The sequence below is a fragment of the Danio rerio genome, chromosome 14 (genome assembly GCF_052040795.2).
Source record: "Danio rerio strain M-AB ecotype USA chromosome 14, GRCz13ab, whole genome shotgun sequence".
NCBI lineage: Eukaryota > Metazoa > Chordata > Actinopteri > Cypriniformes > Danionidae > Danio > Danio rerio.
In genome coordinates this window covers 18,743,048-18,770,434 of record NC_141034.1, presented here as the reverse complement: position 1 = coordinate 18,770,434, position 27,387 = coordinate 18,743,048, and the positions used below count along the sequence as shown (strand labels likewise).

Sequence of the window (27,387 nt, the reverse complement as noted above, 5' to 3'; positions counted from 1 at the left end):
CTCTATTTTGACGGTCCATTTGCAGGGCGCAAACGCTTTCAGGGCGTGTCAGGACGCTTTTTTGCTAATTTAAGGACGGGAAATCTGCCTTGCGCCAAGGCGCATGTTCTAAAAGGGTTGAGTTTATTTTCTTAATGAGTTATAGGTGTGTTTCGAGAATAAACCAATTAGAGTCTCATCTCCCATTCCCTTTAAGAGTCAGCTGTGTCGCGTAAAGAGCGCATTCCCTATTTACAGGACGCAAAGTAAGTCTAAGTGGAAAAAATGAGCATTTCACAAGCACACAGTTGACAGTTTTTTCACAGAAAACTGTTAAACAGAGCATCTACTGCGTGAGAATGAGAGATAAATGATCTACTTTCACTTTCGCTCTTGGATAGGGAAACCTTTACGCACAGACATCAATTAGTCTATAAATAATTAATTTCGTTTAATAAGCGCAAAGATTAGTTTCAAAACTATTTCTAAATTCAGTTCTAATTTCTAGCAAACAAACAAATGAACAATAATGACCAAGTGTGGTCAAAATACTGAGTTATATCCCAAAACACATGCTGTGCCCCTTATGGTCTAAAACCTGACAGGTGGGCAAATCTAAGCTTGTTTTTAATAAAACAAATATACATATGGATATAATAAACAATACTGCTAATAATAATAACATTATACAAAAGCAAATTGTTATGAATGAACTGAAAAAGCCTCCCGAGATGAAGAAGGCATAAAAGCAGTGATTTTTCATATTTATGTAGGTTAGAAAATAATATGTTTTGTAATATTTTAATCCTTTATATTTATATCCTATATCTATTGTTATTATATCCTATATATATATCCTTAATATTTTTTTTTTTCATGTGTAAAGATATTTGCCTATTGCTCTCTTGTGCGTATTAAGCAGTGTGTAAGCGAGGCGCAACTCTGCGCTGGAGTTTAGACCGGGTTAGTTTGGGTCTAATGAAAAATCTATTTTAGTTTCTCAAAATAGCACCGCGACAGCGGTCCGCCTCAGAACGCCTTCCTTTTTAGACCAGAACGCCTATGGGCGCACAAATGAGCGCTAATGCATTTGCTATTTAAACAGCGTTGCGCAACGCCTCAAAACGACTCTTGCGCCAAGCTGAAACTACCAAAAGACTAATGCGCCGCTTTTTGCGCCACACTGCGCCGGGTGTATGATAGGGCCCAGTGACTGTGTTTACATGGACATCAGTAATCGAATTATTTGACAAATTAATAAATGGTGGACTTTAACTGCAGTTTGGCACTTTCAGTCAGGCATTTCATTCATGCCTCTTGTGACAAACGAGATATTTGATCAGAGGAATTGCTGGAAGCGTGTATTTTTGTCACAATGTTTCATGCCGCACGGCGAATGAGAGAAAAAAACCTCTGCATTTCTCAGAAACTTAGATGCACTCGGTAGGTAGCGTCAGAAAGCTGTGTGTTATTCCTGTCACAAAAATCGGCGAAAATCCTACACAACGGTAATAGTCTGATGTGTTTACATGTTTATACTCGGAGAGCAGCATTTACAGCGGATCTTTCAGTATAATATTGTAGTGATATTAACATACTGTAAACTTTAGTAACTTAGAAATCATTTCACTAAGGTCCGTCTTTTAAACACTGAAAGAGTACAGCTGACGATACAAACTAACTTTGCATCTGAATAAACAAACAAAGACCACTGATTGCTCGCTTACCAAATCTGTAGAGACATGGCAATCAACACCAACTGTAGTCGCATCTTTATTAAAAGGAGACAAGCAGCAAATCAGGATTTTACCATTTCCTGATGCGAAAAGCTCTCGGGTAAAACATGTTCCTTAGACGCGTATTTCTGTCGAGCGTTGCGTGCACTGTAATCCACACGTGAGTCCAGCTGCGCTTTCATGGCGGGAAAATGAAAACAAATCCTTCGATGCAGCAAATTATAAAAGCAGCACTGACGACTCTTATCTCCAAACAATTCTTCTTCTCCCAATTGTTTTGGCTACACAATGTGGCATCTCTCTGCCGTCTGAACACTGTACAGGTACAAAAAGTCTTGGAAGCTATCATGCATATTAATGAAGTTGCACCGCATACACAATAGAGCGCGCTGATTGGTTTGAACCAAGTCTTTCTCATCAATGATTGCAGCGCACTCAGACACGTCACAAAGTACCCCCGGGTACAGACAGCCAGTCTACACGCTGGAATACACACAAGGATCTATTCTGCTTGATGCAGCTTCAAAAATTTCTTTTCAAACTGGAAGAACGAATTTGCTCAAAATAACACAAAAACAACCAATTTTCACTTTTTATGAGTATATATGTGTCCTAATAGGGTTTTTAGCAGCGTGGGAAACATAAATGACTGTCAACAGCTTAAAATTGTGTTTTGGTAGTCATAATAGTCATAATAATTTTTATTATTATGTCCCAACCAATTGTTGCTTTACCAAAAGTTTAACAGTGCAAGAGCAGCAGGTCAAAACCACAAGTAAATATACACGACAGCTCAATAATGATAGTGATACAAAAAAACGTATGTTTTTGGGGGCCGAATCTCATTATATTTTTGACATATTTGGCGGTCCGGAGGAAGGTGGAGTGTGGACCGTAAATGGCGGAGTTTGAGACCCCTGATACACAATATATCAATTATTTGTTTGTTTTTTCTTCAGAACCAGGGCTAACATAAATCAATAAAAATAAGACTCTGATGATTAGATTTACCCTCTTTTGGCTCTCAATAACTATTATTAGTATTTATTAGATGTCCTATCATGGTGTGATCTTTTTTTGCCAACAATACCATTCCCAGCGATTTTGAATTAACACAGTGTGATATACTGTTAATAAAAATGGCTATGATTATAAAAAGTTTTTTTTTACCGTTCTACGGTAAAAAATAAATAAATAAATAAACTAAGGTAAAATGTTAGAAACCTGTTTCACTGAATGACACTTATTTTTTTTAATTTTTTTATCGTTGTTGTTAACATTAATATGGTTTGTAGCATTATGAAGTTTAATGTACATCTAATTTTGATAAATAATGTTTATTGCATTACTTTAGTATTATGTGTGATACCATGTTTGTGTTTTAGTAGTTGTTTGAATGAAATCGAGCACCATCTAAATGTTAGAATGTATCTCTGCTTGTGGATTACTTTTGACTAAGTTATTAGTAATGTAATCAGAATACAATTTGTAATCTATTACTTGTATAAAAAAATTTACCCTGCACTAATTAACTTGTGTAAACATTACAGTTTCTACATTTTTTTCAGTTTCTTTTAATCACTGCTGCATTTTTTATAGTAACTCTTAATCAAAATTGAGGTTCTGTTCACAAAAAAAGCAATCATAAGTAAATATATTTAAACAAATAAAAGTGATTACATTATTTATGACTTAGCAAAACAGTATTGACAGTTTTGTCATATATCTCGAGTAATTTAGCTGGTGCTGGCAACATTTACAAACGACATGTACTTTATTTGGCAGCCCATCTTTTTTTCCCCTTGAATCCAAAATATTGTGAAATCCATCATTTACGGCAGACAACAAAGAAAAAACGGCCAAATTTAGTAAACACTTATATCAGCGCAAATCCTTTTTGGCATTAAAGGAAAGACAGTTGGGATTTAATAAAAATATTTACCCGCAGTAAAAAACATCAGACCTAAAAATCATTTGACCTTGAGCATTATGATTCTTGTTTATGCATTTGTAGGAGTTTCCTTACTAACTCCTAAGTGTAAATAGTGTCTAAATATTTTGAGCTTGTCCACCTTCCATCATTTACAGAGCTAGTCAAAATGTGATCATCATCATCATCATCAGAAAGTGCACCAAAACCTTACGCATATGTTAGTGGATATATGTCCTGACTAACCACTTGTGATCAGATCTATGAAAACATGTTGGTACCACATGGATAAAAATTATTAATGTAAATAATACATTCACTTTATTAATGTATTATACTATTAGGGTTTCCAGAAGTCAGTGTACTGGGATTATTTAGTGCCCCAAAAGAATCTCTTACACATAACATGGCTTATCCAAACGTATTGATTTACCAAGACTCATTATTTAATTTTTTTTTTCTGTTTGCACTCCAGTAGATTGCATTGGGCATTATGGAAATGAGCTGCTGTGTCTGTGTTTTTAATTTGAGCATTGTCAGTAGATCACCCACTGAACTTTCCCATCAGCGCTTTTATAGGATTGCAGTCTCATGCTAATTGACCCTGTTTACTAATTCCTGCCGCAAGTTTTAGAGTATCAGATCAAGACTCCCAAATCACATAATAATCACTTTCAAAATCTCCTGCTAAGTTCTTGTTTTTAGGTTCTGTGTGTTATGAATGTGTGTAGTTAGCAGTGTTGGGGAAAGATACTTTTGAAAGTAGTGCATTACAATATTGAGTTACTTTCCCAATAAAGTAACTAGTTGCTTTACTTTTTATGAAAAGAAATGCGTTATATTACTTTTGAGTTACTTTTATGTGACTTTTCCTTACCTAGGGGAGGTTGAACTCTAAGAAGTAGTTTTTTTAACCTTTTTTATGGATAAAGCTCTGCATTTAACAGCCACCTTTATAACCTACACCTTCATTTTCTTTTTAAAAAATGTAGGATAAAATTATATTTTGAGAACTTTCTGAGCCCAGAGCTAAACATGCTGTATAAACAGATTAATGATAGCGTGTAAAGTAATATGTTCGCTACTTTTGTACATTTTGTGTTATTAGTTAACTCATTGTACATTGAGATAAAGGCTGCAATAAAGCCTAAGAGTACTAACATGAAATCATTTATTAAGACGAAAACAGATTTTAAAACTTTAAAATGTTTAATAAAATGAACAGTAAGATGATTAAAAAAAAATCCCCAAATCAAAATAAATCTTTGAGTTTTAACAAATGTGTAAATTCAGGGCCAGCGCGTCCATAGAGGCGACCTAGGCGGCCGCCTAGGGCGGCAGTATAGAGAGGGCGGCGTCCGCAACACCCCCCTTACCACCCGCGTCCTCAGTTATGTCCGCGACACCTTCCTCACCACCTGAGTCCTCAGATATATTCGCGCATGGGCGACAGAATAGAGAGGGCAGGGCAGCGTCAGTGACACCTCCCGCGTGTCCTCAGTTAAATCCGCGCGTAGGGCAACAGATTAGGGGTCCGCCACACCCGCGCGTCCTCAGCTATTTCCGCGCATAGGGCGGCAGTATAGAGAGGACAGCGTCGGCGACACCTTCCTCCCTCCCTCAGCACCCGCGCGTCCTCAGTTATATCCGCGCATAGGGCGGCTAAATAGAGGTCCATGACACCTCACTTTTTCATAACCGGTCACTTTCGTTTTCACATTGGGGTTGAGGGTGGCATGATCATCCTCTGCCTAGAGCGGCAGTTCAGCTTGCACCGGCCCTGTGTAAATTGTTTCCCAAAAGAGAAAAATATCTTACTATATTACAAAACGTAGTTGCTTCTACAATAGACCGACTGTCTGTAGTGATGACGGGCGATTTCATGAATGAATCGTTTGTATTTTAACTGGATATTCTAAGTGAACTGGTCAAACCAGTTCTTTAAATTGAACCAAATTGTCGTGAAACAGCTTGTGTCTTCAGTAAGTACCTTATTACTTACTTTTTAACATAACAGATACCCCCTCTGACTTTTAATTAACCAATATCCTGAGTTATTCAGTTAATAGAACAGTACACTGACTCATCTGCTGTGGAAAAGAAGACCTGATGATGATGAGTGCAAGCTGACTGTGTGTTCCCTCGCAGCACACTCTCTCATTAAGTATGTGATTCAACCTAAGGTAGTTTTTATTCTGCAGTATGTTTTGTAAAAGCCAATTAAGCAAGGTAAAAAGTAACTCGTGTTACTTTTTTTTTTTTTAGTAACTCAAATAATATTACTTGTTTTAAAAAATAATGTGTTACTTTACTCGTTACTTTAGAAAAATAATATTATTGGGTAGCGTGAGTTACTTATAATGCATTACCCCCATCACTGGTAGTAAGTTTGAGGACATCTTCAGAAAATCATCCTTATTTACATCAGCTGTAAGCTTTGTATTTTTTGATATTCAAAAAGTGAATCTAAGTGTAAATTATTTTTGTATCAATGTATTGAAGTCCAACTGAAGGTAGGGATGAGAACCCAAGTGCAGTTTATTAACACAAATGAGCAAAACAAGCAAACTAGACTTGACATGAACCTACATTAAAACTAAATGTAAATGTGGCCATAATTAAGCAAAATTAATTTTTTTATTGAAAAGCTTGGCATGACAAAGCGAAAAAAACAAATTTGCCGGCAGTGGAGTTACATGATTAAAGATAGATAAGGAAAAAATTAAACATGAGGGTGTGTATAAATAAATATGTATATATATATATATATATATATATATATATATATATATATATATATATATATATATATATATATATATATATATATATATATATATATATATATATAGACAATTTCAATGTGGTCATGTCATTGGCCCATAAACATTTCCTGCTTGTTATTAAACTTTTCCATAACTGTAACAAGAGGCTATTCAATGTTAATTTAACTTAATCTAAAAAAACAGCTAGCGTAACATTATTTATTAATATGTGGCTCTTTTTGGATTCTTGTAAGCTATAGAAGGTCAATTAAAATCGGAATTATTAGCCCCCATTGACATTTTTATATTTCCCAAATGATGTTCAACAGAGCAAGGAAATGTTCACAGTATGTCTGATAATATTTTTCTTCTGGAGAAAGTCTTATTTGTTTTATTTTGGCTAGAATAAAAAGTTTTTAATTTTTAAAAAAACATTTGAAGGTCAAAATTCTTAGCCCCTTTAAGCTATATATTTTTTTTGATAGTTCATAAAACAAACCATCGTTATACAATAACTTGCTTAATTACCCTAACCTGCCTAGTTAACCTAATTAACCTAGTAAAGCTTATAAATGTCACTTTAAGCTGTATAGAAGTGTCGTGAAAATATTCAGTACAAAATTATTTACTGATATCATGGCAAAGATAAAATAAATCAGTTATTAAAAATGAGTTATTAAAACTATTATGTTTAGAAATGTGTTGAAAAAAAATCTCTCTGTTAAAAAGAAAATTAAGAAAAAAATAAACAGGGGGGTTAATAATTCAGGGGGGCTGTGAATATATATGTATACGTGTGTGTGTGTGTGTGTGTGTGTGTGTGTGTGTGTGTGTGTGTGTGTGTGTGTGTAACACTAACATATACATCAAACACTAAGGATCTCACAACAAAGAGAAACAAGACGCATGACAAACATTGAAGAACAATACACATGACTAAATCAAGCAATGAAAACATTGCACACACACAGTGCAAACTTTAGAAGTCAGTCAAAGCTAAACTTTGTCAAAATGCTAATATAACAAGCATTTGGTTGAATGTTTAAATATACTGTTTGTAATATGGACTTTCCTCCAATAAAATAACACAAAATGACAGCAGTAAGAAAACCGCAGCATTAATTCTTTGTAAGCTGTGTTTGCAAAAGTTCTGCAATTTGGTTCTCCTGCCAAACTGAATCATATTTGTTTATGTAGCACTCATACAGTATATTGCTTTAATGAAAAACACTGTTTGTTTGTTTGATTTTAATTAAACAATCATCTGTCCAACATTTATGTTTATACTTGCCTGATAGACTTGGCTAATAAAATTAACCACAAAACAATTGATTTTACTTACGATATCTAATGCACATTGTAAAAACAGTGCTGGGTCCACACAATTCTTTCATGTTGTCCAAACACAATCAATTAAGCTGACTAAAATGTTTTTACAAGTTTAATAGATTGAACGAAAAACAATTAAGTTACCCCAAAAATGTTGATTCAGCTCATTTTTAAGTAGTTTGAACAAGCAGCAAAAAGAATTGTTTTGAGTACATGATCACTACAGCTCAAATGCTTGCCAGCCGCATTGAACTTTTCTGAACTGTTTTTTTTTTTGACCTCATTTTGTCTGAAATTTTATCAGTTAACAATTATGAGAAGTCATGCTGCATGCTGAGGCATCAAGTAGGAGAGTAGAAGCACCAGTTCTGCAATTATTTTGATGTAGAGTTTTTTTTTCTTGTGCTTCTCACAGTAAATTACCATGACGGTGCATTTATTCATAGTCAGATTTTCATGAGTTGACACGGAAGTAATAGTTTGACAAAACAAACATAAGAGTCTGCTATCTTTCACACAGTTGTGACGTGACTTTTTAGTAGGTACTTCATAAAACAAAGAAACAAAAACACGTTTGGAATTGCAAAACTGATAAATACATCTAATGGTTAATGATCATTTACAGTGCTCAGCATATACAAGTACACCACTCACAAATCTATCTTTTAAATTCATACCTTTAATAGGAAGCTATACAGTATAATATTTATGCATATACTGTCAATTAGGTCAGTACTGAAGCCAAATCTGGAGCTTATCTAACAAAATTACTTACTATAACGGACCAAATACTAATACACCTAAATTTAGATGTTATAGAAAAATATTAAATACAAATTTAAAAACAGGAAAAATCAAGAGAAGCAAAAAAAGGGAAAATTTTGTTGAAATTTTGTAGGTTGTATTTGTTTTTGCAATATTTTGCTTGAATTTAATCGTGTTATCTTTCAATTTCTAAATATGTTTGGTGACTAAAATATTATTTTAATAAATATATCTGCTTAATAAATCTGTTTTGTTTGAATGTACCAAAATACAGCCTTTTATTCATTGAGAAATGTTTAAAAATATTCATTTTCAAAATGGAGTGTACTCAAATGTGCTGAGCACTGCAATTGTGCAAACAAATAAAAATAACAAAATATTCCATAAAATTGCCTAATAAAAATGAGGAAAACAACATTTGTAAAAAATTGTAAAATAAATGTATATATTAAAGTAAACATAAGGCAAAATGGCAAAAATCTGCTGAGTCATGCATCCTTACCAGTTAGTATGTACAGTAGACTATTATGTTTTCTAATTTTGTTAAGTTATATTACTATGGTGGTGAGGACAATAACAAGGAGCAGCTTGATTTTATTATTAAAGGGCACCTACTGTATGATAAAAAAAAAAATCATCTTTTTTTAAGCTGTTTTGACAGAACCGTGTGTAGGTATAGTGTCCACAATCATATTGGGCTGATAGAAACACAACAAACCTCTTTTTTTTCTTCCTGACATTAAAATAGTATCCAAATCCCTTCCATTTTAAGTGCGGTTTTCCGTCCACCAAATTGATTGACAGCTGCGTATTAACATGTATCTGTAGTAACGCTTATAATAACATCAACAAGACAGGACGTGTGCAAAGCAACCAGGAATAAAAGGTTTGTTCAGCTCTCTGTGATCATCAATCATCATCAAATGTGATCAAGGGTGAGTTTTACAAATTTAAAACGTTTTTAAAACAGTGCATGTTTGTAATGAATTACAGCGATTTACTTCAGCTTTACTTTATCACCACAGCCGCTTGTCAGAACACTTATAAAAAAGACGCTTCAATCCCAGTTTGTGGAGGTTAAATCAGTTTCGTTTTGTACATTAACATAACACATATCCACACAGCAGTGGAGATTATCCTGTATCCTGTCACATTTGCGTGCAAAAACAGCTGTCTGTCTGTCTGTCTGTGAACTTTGTAACGACATTGTGTGTGGCTCATTTTTGCAATGTGGGGTGTGGAGGACTTGCATTAAAGGATCAGTTCACAAAAACCGCTACCTGATGCTCAAAGCTATAAAATACTAACTTTTGAGAGGTTCAATAAATAATTTGATGGGTGTTTTGAGCTGAAACTCTGAAACAGACATTCTGAAGACACAAACGACTTATCTTAAAAAGGGTAAACCAGGTGCCCTTTAAAAAAATTGAAGTAAAAAGATTGTAATTTTGCTTTTGAATGTAGTAAAGTAAAGGTTTAACAAAATAAAAATTCTGTGGTAAAGTACAGATGCATGAAAAATGTTCACAAAGGGATATTTCCCCCCAAAACTAAAATTCTGTCAACGCCTACTCACATTTTATTTGTTCCCAACCTTTTTAAGTTTCTTAGTTCTGTTGAACTGTTACAACCCCTGGGTAGTCTAGGGGAGTGGGGTTGCACACTTGACCGAGGATTTTGTTCAAATAAACACTCAAAGAAAATTGTACTCAAAGTAATGACCACATACAAGAATTGCTGTGCAAATAAAGTGATTTATTACAAGTGGTGATAAGTGAAGCAGTGAGTGAGCTATTTACAATATTTAAAATTCACAACCAAAACAAAAAATAAATTAGAAAGACTGGCTATGGGTGGCGCTAAAGCAAAGAAACAATCAAAACCAAACAGTCTTACTAATATCAAATCCCCGCTAATCTAGTCTAATAAACAAAAATGTGAAAAATAAATCTTCATCGTCCAAGACGTTTTACCTAAACTACACTAACTATCCACTTAACCAAAAATACACGGGTTGGCGCTCACCCCCTTCCCTAGTGTATCTTTAGACAGTTGAACTCCTATGTGTTGAAATGTATGTCACGTGACCTACTTACCTACCAGTCTTTCTACCAAACCTCTGTAGGGGAAACATGAGGAAAGGGAATGAATAATAACAAGAAGAACAGACAGTGACTAAACCAAAATGACAACACAGTGTAAAAAAAAGATAAGACGGACAATATATCACAACAAAACTTAACAAAATGGGGATATAAACACAGGTTCAATCGAGCGAGCAAAAAGCACAGAAACCAGTAACAAGGTGAGCCAACAAAGACTGCCAAACTGCTGGCAGACAAAAAAATATATAGTGAGCTGGAGTAATCTGATTGGCTGAAACTGGAACTGAGTTGCCACAGAGGAACCAATCAGCATAAAGCAGTGTCAGGATTGGTTGCATCAAGTGGATGTGAACCAGCCAATCAGGAACAGCAGTAGGCAAAAACAAGGAAGTGAACTGGAGTGATAAAAAGAAAAACACAATGAGAAACATAATACAAACATAAATAACCAATACCTGCTGGCACGTAACATGAACACAAAATATATTTTGAAGAAAGCTGGACACCTAAAAGATTGATTTACATTGTATTTGCTTTTTTTTCTTTATGGAAGTCATTGGTTTCATACAATCATCTTTCTTTAAAATATATTTCATGTTCAACAGAATAAAGAAATTCATAAAGGTTTGAAATCACTTGATGGAGATTAAATAGTCAATGAAAATGTTGGGGGGAATTATCCCTTTAAATTCAATAATGAGGCAAAATACTCTTTCATTCATTCTTTTTCTTTTTGGCTTAGTTCCTTTATAAATCTGGGGTTGCCACAGGGGAATGAACCACCAACTTATCCTGCATATGTTTAACGCAGCTGATGCCCTTCAAGCTGCAACGCATTTCTGGGAAACATCTATATACACCCATTCACACTCATACACTATGAACAATTTAGCTTACCCAATTCACCTGTACCGCATCTCTTTGGACTATAAGGGAAACCGGAGCACCCGGAGGAAACCCATGCAAACATGGGGAGAACATGCAAACTCCACACAGAAATGCCAACTGCCCCAGCCGAGGCACGAACCAGTGACCTTCTTGCTGTGAGGTAACAGCAATACCCACTGTGTCACACTTGAGGCAAAATACTGTGAGAAACAAATCCAATTTTAATTGTTATTAACTGAAAATGTATAAATTGGCTCCCCATGGAAATTTAATGGCAAAGGTTGATTTGAATCATTGGATCAAGTTACTGTCGGCCTTTTTGTTCATCCTTCCATCCAATAATCTTTTGGTTTGTGTTTATTTGGTTAACAACTTTCTTTATGCAAACCGATTTTGTGTCTGAGTAAGTCTTGACAGGCAGTTGGGGATCAATTAGAGGAATCGGAGTCTGAAAGTCTCTAAATCAAACCCGTGAAGCTCACTTTGAAATGGCCGCTGAAATAATTGCTCTCTTATGATCTGTGTTTGATATGAAGGCTAATTATGTTGATGATGGTGATCAGTGTTGTCTTTCTGCTGTGTGGAGCTGACTGATGGCCTCGGGGGATCGGATGGGGAAAAGAATTGATTTTGAGAGCTCTGGGCTCAGACAAGTGGAAACTCACTGCTGGGACGATGAGTCGCCATGTTAGTGGGGAAAATCAAGACTGCATGAATTCAATTATAACTAAACAACACCTGTTCTCCATGAGACAGGAAGTAACACTTTAAAATGATCTCCAATCCTGCATTGTGACTAAAGTTTAGCTTTGTAAATTAGTTAAGACCTGACAGTTTAAACTTTAATCAAATGTTGCCTAGTTCACTTGAAAGAAGGTACAAAAGTGCACAGTTTGAAGAAATTCTGCTATTATCTCACCCTTCACTTTATTTTATTTTATTTTTTTTATTTTTTTTTTACCGAAAAAAGATTTTTAGAATCCGGTACTTATTGACTTCTTTGTGTTTGTCAAAGTTTATGTGCTTATAACATTCTTTAAATTATTTTATTTTGTGTTATATTTTGTTATATTTTATTATATGTTATATTTCTGTAATTTATATTTTCTAAACACGAATTTTGTCACTGTTTTGGAGCACATTAGCTAATAGATATGCTTAAAACTAACAAACCGAAACTAACATCTAAAATGTTTTATTTTAATTTCATGGTTCGTTAAATGTTCATAAAACAACAGCGGAAAAACAATCACTTCTCTTGACTGAATCACTCTTAAAATTTTAATCTATATTTAATTTATAGAGTGATTATCAGTAATATTTCACATTTGGTTTTAATGTTTTTATTTTTAACATACTTTTGTTTGAGCCTTGCATTTATTTGTGCCGTTTTGGGTATTGTGTTTATCAATTTGCTCTAATTTCATTACGGTTTCATAAACTGACATAGTGATCTGAATCACAGGATTTACAGTTGCCAGTAATTCACACTTTGATGGTTTGGCTGTGAAGCTTCAAGGATGAGCAAGTGTTTATTAGCACTGTACAGTATGGGCCAGCCAGGTTTTAGTAACAGGTTGTGCCAGCCCATTATCTCTTTTGGCATTAAAGACTAACTACATATTAAATAATATCAATGATTAATATTACATTATTACTTTATATGAAAAAATACAGTTCCTACAGTTTAACCATAGCTCAGTAAACTGTTTACATTTATCTATTAGAAAATGTGCTTCCTTAAATCTTTTTGGAGGAAAAGCTGTTATTACACCATTTCTTAAAGGAGTGATCCACTTTGATATCATATTTTAAACTTTAGTTGATGTGTAATGTAGCTGTGTGAACTTAAACAACATCTCTGAATGTAATATGCTCAAAGTTTAATGCAAAGGTAGACATTGGCTTTTACAAAGTTAGCTTATCTAAGCCTACAGTGAACGAATTTGGGGAATACAAAAAAAACACATCCGGGTTAATGATGTTATTAATTCTTTAGGTTACGCACATACATCCCACGCAGCGAAGTACCGTGGTCAAAGGCACTGTTATGTTATAACAGAGATGCTTCCTAGTGATCAGAGCCTCTTGGAGGCACTTTAATGATGATTAAATGTACAATTAAAGAGTTTGGTGCATTTATAGTTTATATGTATATCTAAGAGAGCAATGTGAAAAAAATTCAAACAACACATACAGAACAAAAGTTGCTGCAAAATTAAGTGATCAAAATTGAGATAATTTTTGTGGCTAAAAAACATCCCAGGTTAAAGCTGAACAAAAATATTAAAATAAGAATTAGGTTTTAACCCTCTAAGGTCTGAGGTGATTTTTGGGCCTCTACGATGTTTTGACAGGCCCTGACATTTATTATTTATTTCAGCTATGACTAAATTCAGATTCTTATTACATATAGGTCAGCATATATTTTTTTGTTCGGCACAAAATGGGCTACAATAATTTTTGTACATGAAAAAATGTACGTTTGCGTAAAAATAAATATACATATATTATGCGTAGTTAGTACATTTAGGAGAAAATATTTTTGCTGAAATAAGGTCCAAAACAACACACTGAATGGGCCTGAATAAGACTTTTGAATAACCAGTCTTGTAGGCTAGAATATACTTCACAATTCTGTGAAAATAATTCTATTCTCTTATTCAAAGAAAAAATTTCAATGATTTACATTTTGCAAATCTTTTTCGAGTCAGCATACTGTATGGGTGGACATGACATTAAGTTTAAGTTTTTAGATGTTATTTAAATTCACAACATAGATTTCATATACAGAAAACTTGAAGATTAATTTATAAAAGTATTAGGCAGTATATCTCAATTCAAGCAGCTCATCCATTTCTGCATGCAATAATCTTGTCTACCTATTGTGTTATAGATTAGACTCAAATGATTTTGCAATCAAATACCGTAATATGCTATTTAAAAATAATGGCTGTTATGAATTTTAGAAATTGCTCTTGCATAAAATTGATTTATAAATGTATGCTTCGTAAAACAATACCAGTTTTATTTAACCCAATGAAGAGACATAATGATAATAACAGAACCAGTAGAACCACACTGGGACAAAGAGCTTTTTCTGTAAAGAGTTTCCAACTTTGCAAGATGTTACCAGCTGAGGTTAAAGTTGTGCATAATAGACATACTTATAAATATAAATAGAGGCAAAATGGTTGGCATTTCTGTGTGGATGTTCTCCCCATGTTGCCATGGGTTTCCTCCGGGTGCTTCGCTTTCCCCACAGTCCAAAGACATGTGTTATCTGTGAATTGAATAATCTAAATTAGCCGTAGTGAATGAGTGTGTATTGATGTTTCCCCATACTGGGTTTCAGCTGGAAGGGCATCCGATGTGTAAAAAATATGCTGGATAAGTTGGCAGTTCATTTCGCTGTCGCTTCTTCTGATGAATAAAGGGACTAAGCTGAAGGAAAATGAAGAAATTATAAATATAAATACTTGTTATTACTTAAGCTCTAGTTTAAGATAAACCACAGCTCTACGCATTAGTTTGGTGAAGTACTGTTCAAAATATTTACATATTAGTTTCCATGGTTTTAAATATTCTTGCAACTCATCTCTGATGTTATTTTAGATGTCTATTTATGTGTTAAATAAATTGAAGAGATTTTGCTGATATTTAGATGTTCTTCTACTAAGGAATTCAATGGTTTTATATTTTTGACTGCAAAATGTCTTTTTGTTTTCAGCAGAATAAAAAAATTCATGAATGTTTGTAATCACTTGATGGAGAGTAAATTTTTATTTTATGGCGAACAGTAATGAGGCAAAATACTGTTGGAAACTAGTCCAATTTTAATTGTTATTAACTTAAAATGTTTAAATTGGCTCTCCATGGAACTTTAATGTAGAAATAATTTGAATCACTGAATCAAGTTAGTATCTATCTTGTCTTTTCATCCATCTGTTTGTTTATTTCAGTGCTTTGTCCATTCATCACTAAGCTTAAATTAGTTAACAGTTAGCCAATATACAGTTATTTAGATGACAAAACTAAGATAACTGGATTCCGACAAGAATTTCCTTGGGATTTTATAAAATAAGCTCTGTCTTTAACATCACTTCATAAAACGTAGCTCTTTGACATGAACTTTAAAGCAGGTATGTTTACAAAGCATGTTAGTGTATGTTAGGGGTGTGTGTGGGTATTTGCACAACAAAATGGTCAAGTTTTACTGCATTACATTTGACTTTATTCTAGTCATGAATGCAAACAATTACCAATTACAATACTAAGGTATTACTCATATTTGCATACCATGCAAATAATTATTGGAGCTACAGTTGCAGTAAAAATATAATTCAGTTAAATATTTTTCAGTACAGCTTTTTCTATGATAAAGAGGTTTTATAGATGCAAAACATTTTAGATGGAACTATATTTTCCATTAGAGACCCTTTGTTTTCAAAGTGTTGTTGATTCATGTTGTGTTTGTTTGTATTTAAATTGATTTTCGACGGGTATTTTTACTCTGTCACATGGCTGACCACAAACAAACTGTTCATTGTTAGCTGACTAAATTTAAACAAACTGTTCTGACATCAGACTCCCCTTAGCGGCCAAGAGGCAAACACAAGTGTGTTTGTCTTGCTTCTGCTAGGATTGGCTACAGTTGGCATCTGTTTGCTTTTGATCTGGTTTGAGCTTCTGGGCTTGAGTCATGGTTCTCATGTGATCACACATAAATAAATCAAATTGGCATGGCCAGGTTCTAAAGACTGTTGGCTTCTAGCTGGTCTAAGTTGGTCTGAATCGATTGCCATTTGAGCTGTCAACTCAAAGCCCTTGTTTTTTGTTTGGTGACCAGGGCCCGGCACTGACCAATCTGGTCCACTTGGCAAGACTTTAACTATAGTTTCCTTTGCATCCCAAGCAATTTCACCATGATCATTAACATAGAAACTGCATAGCTTTTAAGGTTTAAAATTAATTATACATACAATATAAATAAAAGTATTGCGCAATTGAGTTTACCCATGTAGCTTTTTTTTTTTTTAAATGTACTACTATTCTCCAAAGGTGGCCAATGACATGGAAAACAAATAACTGCGTTTAACATTATTTAACATTCATAAACTTTAACATTTAAAAAGATCTTTACATTGCTGTAAAGTGAGAATTTCACTGTTAGACTATTGTAGTTTATGAAATTATTAAATAATAAAAAGACAGTTAAATAACTCATGAATGCAACAAAAAAGCAAAAAATAAAAATGATTGGGGCAATTTGTTATGGCATCAGTTTAAAAATAAAAAATAAAACACTTTAGGATATACAAATCTTTGTCTTTCAGTAAAATATGGGTGTCATCGGCCACAATAAACAATTTATTATTTTATTTATTAATTATTATTATTATTAAATTATTTACACAAAATAAAGGAATAAAAATGTAGTTTATTGTAAAATTGAAAATTAGAATTAGGCTCTATTTTATTGATCTAGGCACAAAGCCTTAAGCACATGGCGCAAAAGCTTTATGTGCGTGTCCAAATCCACTTTTGCTATTTTAAGAATGAAAAAACTAATTTTGCGCCATAAGGTTGTGCTTATTCTCTTAATAATTTATCGTTGTGTTTTAAGCATAACGTGCAGTAAACCAATCAGAGTCTCGTCTCCCATTCCCTTTAAAACTCAGTTGTGTCGTGCCATAGGGCATTTGCTATGTACAGGACAGACTTTAAAAGTGGAAAAACGGAACGATTCACTAGCAAAAAAACAGTTTATCAGACCATCTGCAGTACAAGGATAAAGAACGAGCCTCCTTCATTCAGCTTCTTTACTTTCTCTTTACTTTACTTTTTCTCATTTACTTTTGTGGATAAGGAAACTGCATTGTATGCACTCCACTCCATTAGCCTACATATTTTATATAATTTAAGTGCAAAGATTTGTTTCAAAACAATTTGTAATGCAGTTCTAATTTCCAGCAAACAAATAAATGAACAATAATAAAGAGTCATATCCAAACACACGTCCTATTCTCATGCCCCATATGGTGATTCATACGTCTCCAAAACCCGACAAGTGGATAAATCTAAACTTATTTTATTAATACAAATATAAATATGCATATAATAAATTATACTGCTAATAATAATAATAATAATAATAATAATAAAAACACTATACAAATGCAAGTTGTCATGAATAAACTGAAAAAAGCCCCCTGAGATGAAGAAAGCATAGAGGTGTAGTGTTTTTTATATCCATGAAGAAAATAATAATTTTTGTAACATTTTAATCCTTTATTTATTTGTTTTTTTATCCATATTTGTGTATTGCTGTACATCCTGTGTGGATTAAGCAATGTGTACACATTTTGGACCTGCACTGGTCTTTAGACCAGCATTCAGTTGGTCAATGGCGCAGTCTATTTCAGTTCCTCAAAATAGCAACACACCAATAATGCGCCTTAACACACCTTCTTTATAGACCAGCACACCCATGAGTCAACAAAGTGGCGCAGATGGATTTTCTATTTAAACACAGTGATGAAAAACATGATAATTAGAGTTGCGCTAGTTTAAAAATACTAACAAATTGCTCCAAAATATTATTCTATTAATAATAACATCTTGTTTGTTGAACCCATATAAAATCAATTCATTTGTGACTGTGCGATAGATTGACATTATTAATATTGATAGATTAATAAGATTGATAGATTAAACAGCACAATTGCTTGTGTGGTGCTCAATTATATCATGTGCCATACAATCATTCATCCGTTTTCCTTAAGCTTAGTCCCTTTATTCATCAAGGGTTGCCACAGTGGAATGAACCTCTAACTTATCCAGCATTTGCTTTACACAAAGAATGTCCTACCAGCTGCAACCCAGTATTGGAAAACATCCTTACACATTCACATTCACACATATACGCTACTGCCAATTTGGTTCACCAAATTGTTTACCCAATTCACCTAGTGCATGTCTTTGGACTGTAGGGTAAACAGGAGCACCCAGAGGAAACCCTCGTGAACACAGCGAGAACATGCAAACTCCACACAGAAATGCCAACTGACCCAGCTAGGACTCGAACCAACGACCTTCTTGCTTTGAGGTGACAGCGCCAACCACTGAGTGACAGTATTATGCCATACATACAGTTTAGACCAGTGTCTAAGGGTCGCGAGGTGTGTGGTCAAAAAAACGACAAAAGTTTAATTTTAACTTATTTTGACTTATTTTGAAATGCGTGCAAGAGAACCCTACCGTCTGACATGTAAAATTTCATTTAAATATAGCAACAAATATGTCAAAGCGCAAGTACGGCCCTGAATTTGTAAATTATGGATTTATTTATATTGATGACAAAAAAAAGACTTAAAGTCTCAGTGTGTCATAATTAGTGAGGTGCTCTCACAAGAGAGCATGAAACCTTCTAAATTAAAACGACATTTAGAAACCAGACAACATGTTTTATTAACGGTTCAATTCAGTTCATGGTAACTGAACCTTTCCTTACCCTAACCACTGTTTACAGTATTTGTCGTTTTTACTTTTGTACTTCTATAATTTGATACATTTTGTTAAATGAGAGCAATAAAATATAGTTTATTTTCTTATGATTTATCAGTCACTACTTGTGTATGTTAACAAATAAATACTAATTTATTATAATTCCTGAAATTGTATTATAGTTTGATGTTTTGATATAGCTTGATGGCCATGTAAAAATGTGGGTCCCATGGCCAAACCAGTTGAGAGCCCCTGGTTTTTTATACATAAAAATTACACCTGTTTATAAAACATTATGATAAATATGTCATATATCATTGGAAATGCTTCAAATTGCTAATATCATAGTCAGGATGATTATGGTTAAAATGTGTTACAGTTTTAAACATAAGCTTTTCTTTACATTGAGATCTCTCAAAAACATGATTGTATTTAGCTGAATAATGGCCACAGTAAATAATACTTACAAAATACTGTTCCTGGATCCGTTGTTTGGGGTGTCAAAAACTCTGAATGAGCACTCAAACTGCATAACTGGCTAACAGTGCACTCTGAGACTCCACCGAACCCTGGGTTGGTCACATTGGTGAAATAAATAAGCTACAAAACAGCTTGACCATACTCAACTAGTATGAACCGTTTTTTATGCCTCAGGCCCTGTCTTTACCAAGAGTTCTGATTTGTTTTCTAAAAATGAGCACGAAGACTGCTCAGCCAGATGAAGTTGAGAGTAATATACCCTAATTGCAGAAAAGCAATGAGTGGACGTACCAAAGCTAAGATAAATCCCCATGATGCATTTCACACTTTAGCACTCAACACCACAGCATATGACCCAGTCAGTTCCGGGTATTAACACCTTTCTCAAGTCAGTTCGTTTCTGTCCTTCACACACACACACACACACACACACACACACACACACACACACACACACACACACACACACACACACGCCACACATTTCTCTAGAGTCTTTCCCTGCTCTTTTACTCTAATAGGTCCCAAAGCAGCCCTGAAGCTTTGATTGATGCTGCTCTCTGCCCATATCGCACACACACGCACAACACACACACACACACACACACGCACGCACGCACGCACTCACACACACACACACGCACGCACGCACGCACGCACACACACGCAGACATTTTCAGTGCACTTAGTCATTTCAGCCTCCCACACATGCAATCACGTATACAAATAAACTGTTACACAATCTGAAGTAGTAGTAAACCATTTTTGTAAGACTAAGAAGGACACTTTTCAGCATACTTTGAAGTCAGAATAATAAAAACAGAAAAGGGGAATATTTTTCACTATTAAAGGGATAGTTCACACTAAAAATGCCATTTCTGCAGTAATATCTGCAGACTTGTAGATGCACGCTTAGACGTGCAGTCTCAGACACATGAATAATAATAATATTAATATTAATACAAATAATAATAATTCCTTACATTTATATAGCAGTTTTCTGGACACTCAAAGCGCATTGCACATTGGGGGAATCTCATCCATCACCAGTGTGCATCCACCTGGATGACACAACAGCAGCCATATTGAGCCAGACTGCATACCAGCTGTTTGGGGGGAGAGGAGACTTGTTCAAGCCAATTATGATATGGTGATTGTTAGGAGGCCATGAGGGACAAAGGCCAGTGGGCAAATTTGGCAGGATACCGAGGTTAAACCCATACTCTTTTTTTTCGAAGGACATTCTGGGATTGTTTATGACTGCAAAGAGTCGGGACCTTGGTTTAACATTTCATCTGAAAGGCGACACGCACTGAGCAGTATAGAGTCCCTGTCACTATACTGGGGCATTAGGACCCTCACAGACCGCAGGTTGAGCGCCCTCTGCTGGCCTCACTAACACCACTTCCGGCGGCAACCAAGCTTTCCCATGTGGTCTCTCATCCAGGTACCGACCAGGTGCAGCCCTGCTTAGCTTCAGAGGGGGACCATGTGAGAATTGCAGAGAGCCAGCTGCCAACTCAAAACAAGATATTTTGAAAAATGTTGGGGGAAAAAATCTATTGACTTATATAGTGTTTTATGTTCCTGCTATGAATGGCTGCTAGTTTCCAACGTTCTTCAGAATATTTTATTTTGTGCTCAACAGAAGAGAGAAAATTATAAATGGTTTGAACTACCTGAGAGTGATGAAATGGTGAGGAAATGTTCATCCATGAGTGAACTCTTTAAACTGATTTGTTTTATCATTATTATAGCAACCTATCTGATATTTTTCAATGTATGTGTTCATAGTTTGTGGCACGGTGGCTCAGTGGTTAGCATTGTCACCTTACAAGAAGAAGGTCTGGGCGAGGTGGCATTTTTGGACCTGTTTGGATGTTCTCTCGTCATTTGTGTGGGTCCCACAGTCCAAAAACAAGCACTATAGATGAATTGGACAAAGTTTGTATTAGTATGTGTGAATGAGTGAGTCTTTCCGCTCCATGCCCTAACTGTTGCATAAAACTAATGCCAAAGTAATTAGTAGTTCATTCCGCTGTGGCAACCCCTTACAAATCAGGGACTAAGCCAAAGGGAAAGTAAGTAAGTGTTCCCATTAAAGAGATCACTGAAAAATTAACGTTCTGTCATTATGTGTGTTCGAAATCTGTTTGACTTTCTTTCTTCTGTTGAACACAAAGACATATATTTTAAAGAAAGCTGAAAACGTATTTCCATCAACTTCCACTGTATTTGTAATTCTTACTATAGTTATCAATGGTTATAGGTTTTCAGCTTTCATCAATTGATCTTGTTTTGTGTTCAACAGAAGAAAGAAAGTCAAACCAGTTTGGAAACCAGTGCACACAAAACAAAACAGAATATTTTGAAGAAAGCTGTAAACCTGTAACCATTGACTTTCATAATACATGTAGGCTAACTACCCCACAACATTTGGGTAGAAATGCAGTGAAAAAAAAAAAAATTCTGTTAGTGTGTATGTACACTGGTTTTCATACTATGGAAGTCAATGGGTACAGGTTGCATTTATTAAAACAAACCCTAATGCTACACTACTTAATAATGTATTATGCATAGCAAAATATACATTCTTGAGCTTGCTTTTTTTTTTCTCTGCTTTTCATTTCTTTCTTTTTTCGGCTCTAATCAGATGCCATTTGGATGCCATTTCATTTCAAAATCAAATTTGATTAAGATCGATTTAAAAATAGCAATGACACTTGTGACTTTATATTACTTAAGACTTGAAGACAATTTTTTTGGGGTTTATATCGAACATGAGCAATTTGGAGAGATATGTGGAATCTGTGTAGGAATTTGTTACGCCATAATAGTCCACCCTATTGCTGATCACAGGCGGTGTTATGCAGAATAGAGTGTGGTGCTACTGGGTATATTTCTAATATTTTCTTCTTTTATTCATAGTGTTGTTGTGGTGTATTTATTATCATTTTAAGCATTTGTCATGTATGAATTAATTAGACCTATTCTTTGACGTGGAGGTTATTTTTTTTCTCACCGTTGTTGTAAATTGTATTGCGCTTTGTATTATATTTGTGATGAAGCAAAGTTCTAAAGGGGGGGAATTTTATATCACCCTATTGTTTATACCTGGATCGGGGACCTCCAGCAACAACTGGCCTGCTGGTTGTAGGATTGTCAGTTTGTGAACCTTTAAAATGTAACATAAATATTAAGGTGCAAGACCATTAACTGCATTGAAAACAAGCAACAGTAGTTTAAAATCAGTTCTGAATTTAGCAGGGATCCAGTAAAGAGAGTAAAGGACAGGTGTGACTTGCTCACGTTTCCGACTATTGGTCAGCATGCGAGCAGCTGCATATTGCACCAGTTGTAACCAATGAATTAAGTTTTTGTTAATTACACCATAAAGTGCATTGCAATAGTCCAAATGAGAGCTGATAAAGTATGGATGGCTTTCTCTAGATCACGCTGGCTCAGAAATGGATTGACTTTGTACAAAAACTTTTATTTTTTAGCTGAAGAAAGAAACTCAAACAGGTTTAGAAGTGTCCTTTTTTTGTAGAAGTGTCAGGTTTTTGCCAGTGTACCTTTTACACCACAGGTGTTGAATTTAACACTTTTCTGGTGTATATACGAGTCCCTCCAGCCAAGTGCCCTGGTACACTTTCCAAAGTGTTGAGTATATACACCTCTGCAATTTAAAATATTGTACACTTAGAGTGTAAAAATGCACACATTAAACACAAAGGGCTCTATTTTGACGGTCCATGCGCAGGGCGCAAACGCTTTCAGGGCGTGTCAGAACGCATTTTTGCTAATTTACGGAAGGGAAAATGCTCTTGGCACCAAGGCACATGGGCTAAAAGGGTTGAGTTTATTTTCTTAATGAGTTATAGGTGTGTTTTGAGAATAACCCAATTAGAATCTCATCTCCCATTCCCTTTAAGACACAGCTGCGTCGTGCCAAGAGCGCATTTGCTATTTACAGGACGCAAAGTAATTCTAAGTGGAAAAAATGAGCATTTCACTAGCAAACAGTTAACAGTTGACAGTTTTTTTTTAACAGAAAACTGTTAAACAGCATCTACTGCGTGAGAATGAGAGATAATGGGTCACTTTCACTTTCGCTCTTGGATAGGGAAACCTTTACGCACAGACATCAATTAGTCTATAAATAAATAATTTAGTTTGTTAAGCGCAAAGATTTGTTTCAAAACTATTTCTAAATTCAGTTCTAGTTTCTAGCAAACGAATAAATGAACAAAAATGACAAAGTGTGGTCAAAATACTGAGTTATATCCTAAAACACATGCTGTGCCCCATATGGTCTAAAACCTGACAGGTGGGCAAATCTAAGCTTGTTTTTAATAAAACAAATATAAATATGGATATATTAAACAATACTGCTATAATAACATTATACAAAAGCAAATTGTTATGAATGAACTGAAAAAGCCTCCCGAGATGAAGAAGACATGAAAGCAGTATGTATGTAGGCTAGATAACAATGTTTTGTAATATTTTAATCCTTTATATTTATATCCTATATCTATTCTTATTATATCCTATATATATCCTTAATATTATATATATTATATATATATATCCTTAAAATTTTTTCATATGTAAAGATATTTGCCTATTGCTCTCATGTGCGTATTAAGCAGTGCATAAGCGAGGCGCAACTCTGCGCCGGTGTTTAGACCGGCTTAGTTTTGGTCTAATGAAAAATCTATTATAGTTTCTCAAAATAGCCACGCGCCAGCGGTCCGCCTCAGAATGCCTTCCTATTTAGACCAGAACGCCTATGGGCGCACAAATGAGCGCTAATGCATTTGCTATTTAAACAGCGTAGCGCAACGCCTCAAAACGACTCTTGCGCCAAGCTGAAACTACCAAAAACCTATTGCGCCGCGTCTTGCGCCCCACTGCGCCGGGTGTATGATAGGGCCCAAAGAGTGCAAAAACTATATACTAGATTAAATACTACTTGGTCATTTTAGCATATACAATTTTTCTTTGAGTAAATGTTAAGATTTTCGCCCCATGAAATTCACAAAGCAAAGTCTTTATTTGAATTAACACCCTAGAATAAAAATAATAATATAAATGTCAACAAAATCTGTTCTGTTGCCTTACTAAAAAATAAGCGTATAATCTAACTCACGTCAGTGTTAAAAATAGTATATGTACACTTGAATTTTAACACTCTAACTGTACGTTCACACTGAAAGTAGTGAGAGCGTCAAAGTAGCCAGAAGTTATTCATTTTCAATGGGAGCCGGCAGCTATAAACGACGAGGAGCAGCATGGCGCATCTTCACCAGTGTGGGTGACAAACAGAGTTGTAATCAAGTCAACTTTATGGGAATGAGATATGATGTGGTTCGGCGGCAAGCAATCAGAATGTTGAAGTCCACCGCTTGAGAGGAGTCCAGAGAACAGTCCTGTGAACTTTGGTTCCGACTACAGTTGTTTCCAAGGGTTTGATTATTGGGGTTGCCGAATTTCTAATTAGTTATATTACATTAAAAAGTTACTGGCGAGTTACTGATGAGCATTGATGTATGTGAAATATTTATATATATTTTTTTCTTCAAAAAAGCAAGAATCTCATGCAACATTACAAAACAGTATAGCTGCTTTTTATTTCAGACATATGGACACATTGGACAATTAAGTGGAGCAAAGCCTTACCAAATGCAACTCGATCTTCCATTGTTAAATGAATTTATTAAAAAGTGTGCAGCATTTTCACGCTAGAAACATGTTTTATGCGGGAATGTAACTGATATGATATGCTGCAACGGCCCCTTTAAATACGAGATCAATGTAGCAAATTTTGATTCTCGCCGCTGGAGCTGAAGGCAGGCAGCAACTTTGGTGTGAACGCACAGTAACACTACAGGGACTTACACCAAAAAATTCCACACCTTACAATTTGCTGTGAAGTAATTGACAGAATTTTATTATTTGGAGTGAACTATCCCTTTAAATACAGTTTTAATCTGTAGGAGGAGTGATATTAATAGTGATAGCTCCTCTAGCAAGCCTCTCTAAAATTTAAAGGCATACATTAAATATGTTTGTCAGTATCATGTCTCAGAATTCACATTTGACTGATTTCCCCATGCTGTCACAGTGTAAATGCTAACAGTTTTTCGGATGTCCTGGTGTGAAGGTTGAGATCTTTCCACCGTGGAGTCAACCTATTTTAGCTCGGGGATTGCAGGCGTGACAAATCCGTCTGGATGAATCTCTCTCCCTCTTTCTGCTGTCAGTCAGCATAGCGGCTAGCATGAGCACTGTTGCTAACAGATTCTCTCTCTCTTCACTCTGCCTGTCTGCACGAGCTGCTAATTGGAGAGAGGCAGCTAGAAAAGCAGCCGTGACTGAGCTTCTCTCATATGCACACACACACCAGCGTAACCACAGACATACGCTCTTTACATTGGTGTTACGTTCATGTTCTTGGCAGGACTTCTTCTGCCAGCGCAACTTTGCCTGAGTGGCACGAAGGTGGCAATTACCCAAGCAGGCAGCTAAGAATACATTCAGCACCTTTCATAAGCAGAAACATGTAGATTGTGTTTGTGTCACAGCAGTGGACTCTTCTGCTGTAGTGTTGGGCAAATAAATCCACAGGATAGTTTTGTATGATATTGTTAAGGTTATTTTATGTACTCATTATGGTTGGGTCAAAATCAGAATGATGTTGTAGTGATAACTGGATTTATCACAAATATTAACATCAAAATTTTGGTATTGATATTAATATCAATATTTTAGCCTCACACAAGGGCATCAATTAAGTGATAATTACATTTATCACAAATATTAACATCATCATTTTGGTAGTGATATTTATATTAATTTTTTAGCCTCTCGTAGGGCACTTAACGTAGAAATAATAAATGAATAACTTCTTTAAAATGGGGCAGCAGACTGCTTCGACTGTCAAAATAACTAACAGTCAAATATTGTAATTGTAATTAAATATACAAATGTAAAAGTGTTTATTATCTGGCCAAATATGAAGGATAATGAGGTCATCTGACTTGTAGAGGCTTTTTTACTGTATTATCAAGACACAATTGTAATAACTGTGTATTTATTACCAAAAAAGTAAACAAGGCTAACTAAAATTACTTAATGTAAAATAAATGAAGTGCATAGGCGAGTCTTGAAGGTGATTACTGTAAGTTGAAGATTGTGATTAATATCTGTTATCGTTTCCAAAGACAAGCTAGAGTCTGATAACGTAACCCTTATTCTAAAAATTAAAAAAAACAACTGAGGAAGTTTTTGCTAATAATGAATATCAGTTATAAATACTTGCACTAACAAAACTCTTCCTTCTGATACCACTCAAATTGTGTATCACCACAGATGGTGTATCCACCACGGTCTGTTACTACTTCTCCTTATTGTGTATAACATCACCACTCCTCTTCTTTGAGACGATGTTTTATCCTTTCTCTGGAAGGCGGGATTGAAAATATGGTGCCTTTCAAATACACCATTGGTAACTGGATGGTGTCATTCATAGTGTGACCGGCATTTGCATAGTCCACAGTTAAACTGTTGATATATTTAAGAGACTTCAATATTTTCTTATTCATAATTTACAAGTCAAACCAGCATCTAATTTACCCAAGGCATTGTTCTGAATATATAAAGTCTAAACATCACTATGTCATGTTGATCTTTACCTAAACATTCATATAAAAACAATAGTAAGTATGTTTCATACAGTGGAGTGTTTCAAGCAATGCATATTAAATATTTACATGATCATGGGAATCTAAAGATATATATAAAGTGAAATATTCCATTTTGTCTCTCTTTTGTGAAATGGAAGATTGAAAATCATGTGTCTCTCTGTGTCTAAGACAATGTGGATTAGATCAAGAAGC

At 34.9% G+C, this 27,387-nt stretch overlaps 1 protein-coding gene across 2 annotated transcripts in view; it reads left to right on the top strand.

The window, feature by feature from the left end:
* mgat4b (alpha-1,3-mannosyl-glycoprotein 4-beta-N-acetylglucosaminyltransferase B) overlaps positions 1-27,387 on the top strand; it is a 271,310-nt gene that overhangs the window by 187,012 nt on the left and 56,911 nt on the right.